Raw genomic sequence first — 13,363 nt, 5'->3', positions numbered from 1 at the left:
TTCAACGTTTTGAACTAAAATACGTTCAACTGGGGCCTGCTTTTCTCCTGCACTAAGCAGCAGTTTGTTCCATGCCCCCGCTGCGCAGCCTGGGCCCTGAGACAGCTCCAGGCTTGCCCATTGGGGCCGAACAGCAGCAGCAGCAGCTGGGCACAAATTGCTGCTCAGGGCAAAGGAAAGCAGGCCTTGTCCCCTTGCTGCCACCAGGCAGTGTTTGCTGCAGCTGCCTGAAGCCCACATTGCGCTAGGCAGCGGTGCGACTCCTTCACCATCGCTTCTGTGCGGCCGAGCACAGCAGCAGTGGCCATGTGGAGCAACTGTGCTGGGCAGCTCATAAGCAGCAGTGCTCAGTGTGGGAGAAACGTGGCCCTTCCCCCTCCTGCTGCTGGCACTCCCTGGTACAGCTGCTCTCAGCCCACGCAGGGCTGCCTGTGCCCGCTCTCCGTTGTCCCACGGGGCAGCTCGGAGGCAGTGGTAATTTGGCAGAGACATAGGACAGCCCCGTGTGGCCTCTGAGTGGCTCCACTAGGAAGTGTTGGCCACAGGGAAGGGGAGGGGCTGCTTTTCTCCCGCCCTGAGCACCAGTTTGTTCCATGCCCCCACTGCCCAGCTCAGATGGCAAGTGTGGGGTTGGGGCTGCATGCACTCATTCCCGCCTGTACCACGGGACTGGGAGGAAGCAGGCGCGTGGGAGCCAGTGATAGGCAGGTGGGAGCATGGGGCCCACACCGGTGTCCCAGGTCAGCACTGGGGTGGGGTGGGGGCTGGAGTGCCCAGAGCAGGGTGGCAGGAGCATGGGGTCCCGGCCAGTAGGGTCTTGATGGAATTGGGCCAGCTCCCCACTCTTCCTGCTGGCATAGCCCAGCCCGGCTCCACAGACACTTGCCAGTCCATGCCCTGCACTCCTGCCACCCCACTCTGGGCCTCGCCACCACTGGCCCCGGGACACTGGTGCGGGCCCCATGCTCCCACATGCTGCTCGCTTCCACTGTCATAGTTCCATAGCTGGTAGGGTCGGAAGGGACCTGAGCAGATCATCAAGTCCGACCCCTGCCATGGCAGGAAAAAGTACTGGGGTCAAACAACCCCAGCAAGGTGTTCATCTAACCTCCTCTTAAACTCCCCCAGGGTAGGAGCCAGTGTGTCCACCTCGCCCCACATCTTAGTGTCATCAGCAAACTTGGACAGCGTACTTTCCACCCCCTCATCCAAGTCGCTGATGAAGATGTTAAATAGTGCGGGCCCGAGGACCAAGCCCCGGGGTACCCCACTGCTCACATCTCGCCAGGTTGAGTACAACTCGTCCACCACTACTCTCTGGGTGAGCCCCATCAGCCAATTTTTTTACCCATCCAACTGTGCAGGCATCAATGCTGCAGTCACTTAATTTATTGATGAGGTTGGGGTGAGAGATGGTGTCAAAGGCTTTCTTAAAGACTAGAAAGACTATGTCCACAGCGACACCATCATCTAAGGATTTAGTTACTTGGTCGCAAAAGGCAATCAGGTTGGTCTGGCAGGACCTGCCTTTGGTGAACCCATGCTGATTGCTCCTGAACATGATCTCCCATGCAGGCCCCCCACAGATGTGTGCTCCTTGATGATTTTCTCCAAAACCCGTACTTCCTTAGCTTGGCTGAGAAAACGTTGTGGGAGTTCATATCAAAAGCCTTGTCAAGGTATACCACATCCACTGCTCTCCCCATATCCACAGAGCCAGTCATCTCATCTTCGAAGGCAATCAGGTTGGTCAATCATGACTTGCCCTTGGTGAATACATGCTGACTATTCCCAGTCACCATTTTCTCCTCCACGTGCTTATAAACTGATTCGTTTAGGACCTGCTCCATGATTTTTCCAGGAACTGAGGTAAAACTGACTGGTCTGCAGTTCCTCAGATCCTCCTTCTTCCTTTCCAGAAACAGGACAGGGTAGGTGTATAATACCCCATTGTGAGGCCCTAACATGCACTGATGTGTCTGCAAATGGCAGCATGTTCTCAGGGTATATTGAATACACACACATCCAACATCAGGGTCATGGCCACAGGATAGACAACCATCAACTGGGGTAAACTCACAAAAGTCCCTTTCTCCACTGACTCTCTAGATAGTGGTAACATTGGAAGTGCCTCAGAGGCATTTAGACATGGACCTACATTTCAAGACATAGTTTTGATTTGACCAGGGCCCTTTTTTTTTTTTTTTTACATAATAGTATAAACTAAGTAGACCTATGGAAACTGTGGCAAAATGAGGGCACGGGCCCAGCAGCGCAATGGCATCCAAGGAAACAGACCCATGAAATATTCACAGTCTTAGTCACATGCTGGTAGTAGTATAATGGTATACCTCCACAGACAGTCAGCCTGTCTTTCACCAGTCCTTCACTCCACCCATAATTAAGCCTTCTCTCTTATGACTTCCACCCAGGTATTCTGCCACTTCCCATGTCTCGTGCAGATGCTGTTGGGTTCACTGAACTTAACTACCAGCAGCGATCCTATGATCCCTGCTGACTTCCTGCCCCTGGGGCAGGGGGCTGGACTCGATGATCCTCCGGGGTCCCTTCCAGCCCAAATGTCTATGAAATCTATGAAACCAGTGACTGCCAGCTCTGAATTTAACCAGCAACTCTCAGTAACAACTTTCTTTCCAGATCAGTGGATGTAGGCTCTTTGAACTACCTAGCTCAGGCTGGCTCACCTTTGTAAGTACAGCTAGGACACAGATGACTAAGCTCTGCAATATTTATAGAGGAGGTAGAATTCCTAATGAACAGGGTTGGCTTTGATCTGTCTCAGGATTTAAAACAGGCCAAAATTGTTCCCTCCTTCCTCCCCCCACCCCTGGCATCCTGCAAAGGATTGGTCATCAGTTCAATCCTGTTAGCTCTGAAGAGAAAAATAAACCCTCATAAGCACTTGTAACAGCTCCTGGGGAAAAAAAACCCAACTTCTCTAAAAGGATCCAGCAATATGGATGGAACAGGGAATGGAGTGGAGAGTGGAGGCAGCTATCAGAGGCCTGCAAACCCCCCAAACCTTTTATTTGATTTGGGGGTCCAGTGAGGGCTGCACAAGAATTATGAGGGTTTCCCCATAGGTATGAGAGCCCTTAGCCTGTTGCTGTCCCAGACTCTTAGCATTGCATTAAAGCTGGGCTCCCTACTCCTCACCAGGGGTGCTAGACTCACTTGCAGGCAGCCAAGGGTTTCACATTTCCTTGTTTTCCTGTTCCCTGTGGCCTCTCCATTAATATCCCTCAAATGCATGGTACTTTTGATATTTTGCTAACATAGACTCAGCATCCGCTTCTCCAAATGGAGAGCTCAGCTTCCTTTCACAATCTTCTGTGGGCCTTCTCAAGCAGCCTGGAACTTGTTTTGACATGATGGGATCATCACAATTACCTACTGACCTACTTGGTACGTCTTGGCCCTGGGCTGCGTATTGTAATGAGTCTTTTGTTTTCCTTGACCTGAGACTAGTTTGGTCTCAATCACTATATCATCCCCTCAGATTATTCTCCACACTGGAGAGCAGCCTGTTCCTTGGGCTTCCCACCTGAGCTGAACTGAAATAAAGGCCCTATGTGCTCTAGTCTTATCTTGTAACTCACAACTGAGGCACCAAATGTCCAGACTCAGTTTAGTTTTTTAATTCTGTCTCCATGGTCTAAGAACAGAATGCGAGGTCTGGGCAACCCCACTCCTCCATGTTCCTGGCTAGACATGTGTTGAAGGTCTGGGTGACCTCTCACACATACACCATGATCCAGAAGGATCAATGGTTGCCAGTTATCTTGTAACTCAGGGGAAAACGCCCAGTGGTTTTAATTCCTCTGCACCCTCCCAGCTGGTGATTCCTGGGCACTGAGGTAATTGCTCTACTCTCTACTCTCACCTACAAAGGCTCACTTCCCTGTTTTCAAAATGCTATCAAACATTCCCAGAGGCCTTTGGTCTGTAGGTGACATGACAGCTTTCATCTACATGTAGCTATTCTCTTATGAGGCTATAAGATTTTGTTGCACTAACAAAATCTCCCTAGGGAACACTGGCCAGATATATACTTCCAGCAAGGCACCTGTGTTATCCTCTCAGCTGCAACAGATGTTGATGCCATGACTGGCCAATTAACACAGACCATCACTGCCAGGATACAGCTTGTTCCTGAATGAGACATGTTCAGTGGTCCCCTGAAGCCTATCTTTACATGGGCAGATGTAGAATTTTGAAAAGGGAGTTGCAGATGGTGAGGTGCATCATCACATATAAAACAACACATATTTTTCTCCAGTTAAAAATAAACTAGAAGCTTTACTAATATGCTACGGGCTCAGGGCTGTATTATTCAGTTGATGATTGTTTTTAACACATTCCAATGAACTTATATTTGTTTTTCTTCAGTCTTCAGGGCTGTGAAATAGGAACTTCAGCAGCAGCTAACAGATAGCAGAATTGCAGAGCAAAGTATAGCTTGACTGGTGGAACATCAAGACTACTAAAAAGAAGACATCGTCATTAACACCTGCAGAATGAAGAGTTTAAAAGGGATCAGGTAGATTATAATGAGCCATGAAGTCAATTGACTCCCTCAGCACTGCTTGACTAGAGATGCTGTTATCATTGCCAGACAGTTGGTTTTAAACTTTGGGTGGAGCAGGAAGCAAAGTAGAGTCCCCTACTTATCTACATGTCATCTAGGGAGGCCTTAGGCACAGGGGCAGTGCTGCCCTGCTCTGCTACTTCTCACGTACACCCCACATCTGCCATTGCCTTGTCGCATCTAAGTGGTTGTTCTTTTTCCCAGTACTAGACTGGTAAGAGGGACATTGTGGGCAGTTTTGGAAAATGTTCCAGCCATACCAGGAATCAAAGTTGGTTGCCATTGTGTCTCTGTCAGGAGCCTGGGGAGCACGCCAACTAAATTGCCCACAGCTAGCAAATTAGCAAGCCTGCTAAACTGCTGGCTGGCAATAACTGGGTCTGGCTGCCAGTGGCCTAACTAACCAGCTGGTTCCAGTTGCCTGCCTGCGTGTGCTTGCCCACTTATTAGCAATAGCCCTTTCAGTACCCAGTTGGCTACTCAACAGGACAGATACCTCCCTCATGAGCCTTGGGCTTTAGACTCCTTGTTCTTAGTTTCTTGATTCTTACCTTTGATTCCTACTTTCTCAGTTCTTTACCCCTGCCTGTTTGTTTCTAGTGTCCTCAGTTGAGCTTGTTTTTCCTACTTTCCTGACTTTACCCTTTTTCCTGAGTTCTATCCGCTGATTTCTGCCACCAGACTCCTTGCTCCAGACTCCAATCTAGCTCCCCATCCTCCGACCGCCAGCTCCTAACTTGTAGCTTAGCTCTTCTTATAGCTGCCTACTTCAGACCCCCTGGCTAGGGATTCCAGCCTGGATCCCTCTTCCTGTCCCTGATTCCCCATCCTGGGTCCTGGTTCCAGCCTGGTCCCTTAATAGACCTCAGCCTTCTGACCTGCCTGTTCCTGATCTTCTGATCCAAATTATAACTCTTGCTTCCCTGACCTTGTCTGTTCCTAATCCTCTAGGTAGTGACCTTTTAGAGTCAGGCTATGACTGCCTATATCCCAGTTACACCCCTGACAGTCACTTCCTCTTCATCCTGACCCTCCTTCCAGTACAATGGCCTAGTTTCACAGAGTGATTGTGCATCCCACATCACCCTGGCACTTTAGCAATTTCCCTTAATTACCTGAAATGTATGGGAGTTGTTCAGAGCTTCCTTAATATCCTCCTTGGAGCCAAAGACAGTGTGTACCATTTCTAGGGCCTTAGTCATAGACTGGGCCTTTGAGTAAGGTGAACTCACAGTTTATCCCACATATTAAACTTACTGAGGCACCAACTCCTCAGGAGTCCTCTTGAACAGTGATATGACTGATGGTTTCTTCCCCGTAAGAGTCTGGATCAGAGCAGAAGTCACCATACCTCGGCTCCCTGAGGAGAAGGTTCTCCAGTACATCCACCCCAGACACCTCACGGCCCCTTGAGAATCATACAGAATTATCAGGCTAGAAGGAGCACTGCCCTGAATTAACTCCTTCTGGAAAAACAGTGTCTTTAGAGAACATCTAATCTTGTTTTTAAATTTTCTAGTGATGGAGAATCTTCTACAGATGCTGAGAAATTCTCCCACTGGTTACTAGTCCTTTCTGTTAATATTTGTATCTTATTTCTGAATTTGTCTAGCTTCAGTCTCAAGCCAATGGATCTAGATTAAAGATTCTTCTGTTATCAAATTTCTGTTCCCTTTGCAGGTTTGACAGATCTTTAAATTCTCTGGGTTAAGCTAGACAGATTGAGGATCTGGAGTTTTTCACGCTTTGTCCTGCTTTCCAGACCTTTAATCATTCTTGTGCCTCGTCTCTGGACCCTCTCCAATGTATCAACATCCTCCTTAAATCGTGGACATCAGAGCTAATTTAGCACAGCATTCCAGCAGCAGTCATATAGAAAACAAAAGCAAATGCAGGGGAAATATGACCTCCCTACTCCTACTTGAGAGTCTCCTGTTTATACATCCCCGCAAGGAATTAGTTCCTTAGGCCAGTGTTGGGGCTGGGAGCTCTTTCCACAGCAAGACCCTTGAGTCCTTTTTAAAACCTCTGTTTCTCAGGATATGAAGAATCCCAGAGCCCCGGCCCTGTCATCTGTACTCCTAGTTGTATGTACTATTTTGATCTGCCTGGCTTCCTGAGCTATCCAGATCCAGATCATTCTGAATCAGCAACCTGTCCTCTTGATTATTTATCACTTCCCCAATCTTTGTGTCATCTACAAACTCTATCAGTGATGGCTTTATGTTTTCACTTATCTTATTATCAAAAAGGTTAAACAAGATCAAAAACTGAGCTCCAGAGGATACCAAGACAAATCCACCTGGTCAATTATGATGCCTAGTGTACAATTACATTTGACAGTTGTCATTTAGCCAGTTAGCCATCTATTTAATGTGTACCATACTGGTTTTTACCTTTCTCACTTCTTTAGACTGTTATGAGGCACCAAACCAAATTCTCTACAGAGTCTAAGTCTAATGCATCTTAATATTACCTTCATTAATCAAACGCATTAGCACATCAAATTATTTTGACAAGATCTATTTTCCATTATCCAAAACTGATTGACTTATTTACGTTACCCTCCTTCAATTCTTTATTAGTTAATACCCTTATTAGCTACTCCATTATTATATCCAGGATTGATATCAGGCTAATAGATCTATGAATGTCAGGGCCATTCTGCTTACCCTATCAAATATTGGCACAATATTAGCTTTCTTCCACGCCTAGGGAACTTCCCCAGAGTTCCAAAATTTATTGAAAAGGCAAACAAATGGTCTAGGGAGCTTCTTTGCTAGTTAATGGGCCTCTACTGGCAACTTCATAGATCTCCTCAGAGGAATACTCATCCTGGCAGCAATTGCAGGGGTTGACCCCATTTCCCATACACAGGATCTACCCTGCCCTCATCTGGTGACCATTACTGCTCCCCAGGGCTGTAAGTTTGAGTGGTCTTCTGCCTAAATAAAGTGCTTTCAGGCCTTGCTGTTCCCTTTGCAGTTCTGGGATTGTTTGCGACTCATTGCCTATAAACCCTTTTTATTTTTACATTTCTTTTCCCTCCTTGTTTATAGGCCTGCCCTCAAGCTGGTTGCATGGGCTTTTTATTGGATTGGGCTTGTCCTTTCAACCTTTTGGTGGCCTGTCTCCAATTGCTTATGGGCTGGGAGCCATCAGTGCAGTCTGCCAAAATGGTCTGGAGAACTCTGTCTGGCAGACTTGCAAGATGCTCTGTGACATACATTGCTGGACCTCCTCATGGCTTGCACTATGTTGTAATAGGGATATAGGACCAGCAGGGATCTCTCTTATCTCCTGTTATCACTGGCATCATGCCCTACACATATTCACTCTTATAAATTGATGAACCTCCATCCACCAGTCCTATCTCAACTGGGAATTCAACAGTTGAACTGTGGGCCACATAAAATGTCCCAATCCATATAATGATTAATAGAAAAAGGTACAAGCGGAATAATGACAGATTGGATTAGTCCAAGAAAAAAAACACAAAGGGTGTACTGATACCTTCCAAGGACTGCATTAAGCTCCTTCATAGTAAACAAAGGGAGAAAGCCTGAATGAACCAAAAGGAATGGGTAGGAAAATTAAAATTTAGTAGTTCTCAACTAGTGTGTCATGGCATGGCCACCAGCTGGAGAAAAACTGTCCCATGCATCTCATTTGGAGCCAAATCAAGAAGCATCTTTGGCAGGCATGGGTGTTCCTGCCTGCATTAAGTTTATCAGCTAGATAAGCTGAGACAGTACAACAGTGGTTCTCAGCTGGGGTGCCGCTCAGGTCAGAGAAGTTATGAAGTGGTGTCTTGAATCTAGAATGGTTGAAAACTGCTGCTCTAACTGATTGGTGAAATAATGAGAAGATAAATTACTCTACCCCTTATCACTTTGGTATCCTTTAAAACAAAGATTTTGGGGGAAACTATGATGCTAGGAACATGGGCAGACTGGAAGGAGCGAGCTGTACGGTCATGGCTGTCACCTTTACTGCCTCCTGAGACCGTGAAATCCATCTTGACATCATTGGGCCTGCTTTCATTTTTCTACTTCCAAAACAAACCTTGATCAGACCAGGCCAGTGACAGGAGCCCGGATGATATCACTTCTGCTGGCTGTGGCTATATCCTGACCCCTCACATGAAATGTAATCCTTGGAGTCCTGCTGTAAATCCCTCCCTTTGTGTATCCTTTTTCTTCTCTTCCCCCTCCCTTTCTTTTTTTCCTCTTCTATTTAATAAGTCTAGCTTAGTCAACCAAGATTGCCTCTGCCTCATCCCTGCTCTGTGCCCTGACCAGAAAAATCAGCTAATAACAATACTCTAAACTGCCTGAAGCTGGTACAAATTCGCCAGGTCTCAGAGGGGCTGATAAGACCATCTGTTGTGTCTGTGTTTCTCCAGCAGCAATGCTGTAAGTAGGAGTCGATGGAGAAGCTGTGTTTACATCCTAGCTGTTCTTTTCTGGCCCTTGTTGTGAGTCTGCCTTGTTGTCTGAATGCTTGTCCTTGAAGACTTCAGCAGCAACAGCTCCCTCCCATAACAGCTCACTTTTTCTCTTTCCCCCCAAAAGCAATAGCTATGACTGCCTACAAGATTGCCAAATGCAGGCTTTCATTGTAATTGTAGAAAGTCCTTATAAGAAAAGAGATTGAGGGACATTGGTAAAATGGAAGCCTGATTTAAGACTTGATATTTCAGATGCTTTGTCTGTTTCTGCTCCTGAAGTCAAAGGGCATTTGTGGCTGGATGAGGTCCCTCCTAGAAATCCAGAACCATGTTTAGCTATTAGTATTGTACAATGGCAAGATCATGCAAACACCTTCACTCAAACCTTGTAGGAAGCTGTTGGGGATACTGCCCTAACCAATTTCGCAGTCTCACATTTACTGGGCTTCCAGGGCCTCAGAGGAGCAGAGCTTAGGCTGCTTCCCAGTCCTGTATCCTCCACACCAGCCAGGGGTCCTGCCTCTGGCCCCGTATTTCCACTGTACAAGCACATACTATCAGGCTCGCTTGCAACACGGCTGTTGTGCTTCTCAAAGAGGAATGGGGATAAACACATGCTCACGTTGTTACTCTTGTTCTTCTGGCTGGGGCCTGCTCTGTGTGCAGAGGGTCTTCGTTGACATTTGTTTTGGCCTGCAGATAAATTATCACCAAGTTCCTTGAGAGTCCTGGATCTTCTCCCATTCTGCCAGTCTTTGGGCAGGCAGCAGATTCAGCTTTTTAGGATCCTCCTCAGAGACTGTCTCAGTGTCCCTGTCTTCACACCCATACCATGCTCCTTCTGTGGCCCTGGGCTGCCCAGGCCTCCCCAACTCTGCTAACCACCTGCTTTGAGCAGCCTAGTACTGGTGACCCTCTGCTTGGGTTAGTCTGAGGCCTTTCCTGCTCTTCCCCTCTCCTGTACCTGGGTGGATATACCCCTTTCCCTGAATAACAGGAAGCCTGGAACAGACCAGGGTCAGCTCGCAGCATTGTGCATACTCAGCAAACATCAAAACCAAAATGCTGGAACACGCCTTGTACTCACTGAGTGCCTGTTGCTGCCAAGTAAACTGTCCTGGTAGCGCCTCTAAAAGCTGCCCCATGTTTCCTCTCCTTGTAAATGCTTATCACCTTCAAAAGACCTCCCCGGTAGGCAGCTGGTTTTGTTCAGCTGGGCATGGCTGCCCACAGGTGCCTGTTTACAAAACGGCTCTCCCTTCTCGCTCAGGCAGGACTCTTCAAAACAGCATTTCACTCAAGGATTCAAAGAGAAAGCACCCGTCTAGGGTGAGCTGTAAAATCTCTAGCTTGCTTTTGGAAGGGCAATTTGGAAATTCAGGCAACAATGATTCATTTTTGTCTTGGTGAAACATGTGCCCTAAAACTTCTGTTCCACCTGCCACTGGGAATAGGACTGCCCCCAAATGAGACCAGATCCATGAGCCAGGTGTGCCCAAAGAAGGTGCTGGTGCCTTTAGGATCCCCATCTGTGCATTTCCTGGCATAGCAAAAGCTAATTGCCTGCGGATAAGGCACACAGCCATTTAAACTGCACAGCTGCTGTCAGCCATTTGCCAAAACCTGTTGATTTCAATATTAAAGGGTCCCTATAGATATGCTCTGGGGTGGTGTGGGGTGGGGACTGTTAATTAGAAGTTCCCCGAGAGCTTTAGTTAAAGGGCCCCTGTGGTCATTTGGAAATGTGGAACACTTAATGCACGTGATGGTGAGGTACTTGGCAGGCCAGATTAATCAAGACTGCTCTGACATGTTCTAATTAGAGCACACTGGAGCACGTCTCTAGGTAGCCACAGACACTGATGAAAGGGTTTAAGCCTGATGGCTAGTTGGCACAAGAACCATGAGGTCTCAGCTGTTCACACCTCATTAAGGTTGGCTACCTTGTTAGGCAGAACCTGTATTCAGTCTCTGCTCAGAGATGAACCCTGTAGAGAGGTCCAAGGAGATAAAAGTGAATGTGTCCTATATCCAGCCACCAACAGCAGGCGATCATTTGCCAGTGCTACTCAAGCTGTTTGTATCCATCTTTACCTAAGCTCAAACTGTGCTAGGTCTAGTACGAGGGGTGTTGGTAGATGATCCTGAAGGTAGCCTTTCACCAGCAACTCTGGGAGCTTGCTCTGAAGTGGGAGGTATGGCACAGGGTGGAACTCACTGCTGATATGCAGAGTGCTCTCTTCAATGCTGCTGTTTTTGAAGGGGAAAGGGAAGGAGGATTGTGCATCTGAGGTGCTGGTTATTGAGAAAGGCCCTTACTTCCTTGACTCCCCAGGTTGAACAAAAGGATTATTCAGTCTTAGGTCCACTTAATCATCCCCATGACCCCAGAGCCTAGAACTCCTCTCTTTCCCAGAGGGGTCTTGTAACCCAGGGTCTCCACAAATAAGTACCTGCACCAACAGTAGATACCAGCTATGTATTGGCTGCCTCAGTGAAGAACTGCCTAGCAGACATGCTCCATGCCTTCACCCTTGCTTGTTATAGTATTGCCCTGTGGGCAGATAAATACTGGTGGTACCTGACAGGGTTTACTAAAGCGCTGCCTGTGCCTCTGCCCTGGAAGTCAGAGAAGTCCTTGCAGAAGTCTCCTGGGAGGGAACAGCCCAGCAGGGTTTGTGGCAGGGTGCTGTAAATACTAAGCTCCTAGGCCAGTGGTCTCCAAACTTTTTAAGCAGGGGATCACCCTTGGCACTTAAAACAACCCAAGATCTACTGCCTGCCGCTGCCACCCACCCCCCACCGCCCAGCAGGTAAGTCTGTGGGGAGGGAAGGAGGAGAGGGGCAGATTGAGGCAGAGGGAGAAAAAATGATTTGGGGGCACGCCTCCCCAACTGGTAAGTTCCACTCCACTGGGGCTCCACTCAACTTATCCCTGCTCCTGTCCCTGTGGCACTGTCCCTCACCATGGGGGCCTTGATCTAGCCCCTGCCCCTTCTCTCCCCAACAGATTGACCAGCTGGGCTGGGGCACACATGTGCATGAATGCAAGCACTCAGCCCCCCCATCCCAGCCTCAGATAGACTCCAAGTGGCTCAGAGATCTACTGCAAGAGGCTCCAAGATCTACCGGTGGATCAAGATCCACTGGTTGGTGATCACTATCCTAGGCCCTACCGTGATATCAACTGTCATCCTCCCTACCACCACCACCTCCTGAGGGTGTCCTATCATGTTGTTAGCTATTGTGATTGCAGCTGCACATAAAGCAAAGCCCTTCATCAAATGGTGTGCAGTGGCACCCCATCCCTCTCCTGGGTTGATAAAGTTAATTTAGAACCTTGATAGATGTCTGCATGAAGTGCTCCCCCTCTCCCAATGTGCCTTACTCAGCATTTACCAGAATTGAATTTGTGATTGTGTAGCCCATTCTCCCAGCTTGTTCAGGTCTCTTTGAAGTGTTTCAGCTTTTGTTCTGTTCCTGACCAACCCAAATGACTTATCTTCAAAATGTTGCTACTTCACTCCCCAGCATCTTTAACAGAAACTACTTTTCAAAGGTGGAAGGACATACTGCAAACATTTTGTCTAAGTTTTGACAGCAAAAGAAGAGAGCCCTAGAGCAGCATTTCTCAACCTACTGGTTGCAACCCAAAAGTGGGTCACAAGAATATATGAAAGGGTTGCAAACAAACTTCAAAAATGGATCAACAAACTTTAAAAATGGATTATCCTTTAAAGGAGAAAAGTGTGGAAAACCATGGCTTTTCCCTTGCAGGCTGTTCTAGCCTGCCAGGGGCTGCTTGGGGCACGCCCCTGCCCCACACACCCACTGCTGCCCTACACGCTGAGGGGCTAGGGCCTGCAGGTTGGGAGTGTGGGGCACTGGGTCAGGACTGGCCATCAATATTTACAAATGGGTGCTGGTAAAAAAAGGTTGAGAACCACTGCCTTTGAGGGCACAGGTTAGCGACCTATGGCACATGGGACAGACCTGGCTTGGCCTACCAAGCAATTTCACCTCACTTGCAAAGCCCATGTATCAGCAGCATTTTGTCATCAAGGCAATTCAGTGGTATTTCACTGGCAGGGTCTTTTTTCAGTGGGTTGCACAAGCAGTGATGGCAGCAATGGCTGGGTCAGAAGTGCCAGCCTGCCTTGGACCAAGCTATGCTATTTCAGTCTGCTGCTTTGAGTCCCACTCTAGGATCTAACTCATCTGAGTATCTTTGCAGGTGAGTGAAGGGTATACCATGCAGTGGTATGCAATACACATTGTTCAGTCACACCTGTTCCATTTTGCTC

The 13,363-nt window shown here is 47.8% G+C and overlaps 1 protein-coding gene across 1 annotated transcript in view; it reads right to left on the bottom strand.

The window, feature by feature from the left end:
- Window positions 1-10,194, bottom strand: part of HSD11B2 (hydroxysteroid 11-beta dehydrogenase 2) — a 114,729-nt gene extending 104,535 nt beyond the window's left edge. Inside the window, exon 1 of the mRNA XM_006028092.2 lies at window positions 10,147-10,194. The gene's annotated coding sequence lies outside the window, so the exon portion shown is untranslated. The remainder of the gene's footprint in view (window positions 1-10,146) is intronic.
- Window positions 10,195-13,363: the final 3,169 nt, after the last annotated feature.

Source organism: Alligator sinensis, unplaced genomic scaffold (genome assembly GCF_000455745.1).
Source record: "Alligator sinensis unplaced genomic scaffold, ASM45574v1 scaffold642_1, whole genome shotgun sequence".
Taxonomy (NCBI): Eukaryota; Metazoa; Chordata; order Crocodylia; family Alligatoridae; genus Alligator; species Alligator sinensis.
The sequence above is the reverse complement of the archived record's forward strand: the minus strand, read 5'-3'. Positions and strand labels throughout refer to the sequence as shown.